This window comes from Penaeus monodon, chromosome 34 (assembly GCF_015228065.2).
Source record: "Penaeus monodon isolate SGIC_2016 chromosome 34, NSTDA_Pmon_1, whole genome shotgun sequence".
NCBI lineage: Eukaryota > Metazoa > Arthropoda > Malacostraca > Decapoda > Penaeidae > Penaeus > Penaeus monodon.
In genome coordinates this window covers 12790246-12790594 of record NC_051419.1, presented here as the reverse complement: position 1 = coordinate 12790594, position 349 = coordinate 12790246, and positions in this window count along the sequence as shown.

Below are 349 nucleotides of genomic sequence, written 5' to 3'. Positions count from 1 at the left end.
GTTTTCTGAGCTTTTTTTTGTTTCTTTTGATTTTTTGGTCACTTTTTAAATTTTCGTAGTTCACTCGTATGCTTTTTTATCTCCCTTTCTTTCAGTTTCCTTTCTTTCTATTCCGAGTTTCTCTTTTTTTCCCTCAATCAACGATGCCTATTCGTTATTTCCACTTGTTTATATGCACGTTCTTTTCTAGTTCTCGCAATATTCCTTTCCACTTGCTTTCAGACAAAAATAAAGGAAATCATTTAATTCAATAAATTTTCCTTCATTTCGACAATTTTTTTCCTCCATTTTCAAATTTTCCTCAGTGTTTTCCTCTTTATTATTTTTCCTCATTACTCATCCATCCCTT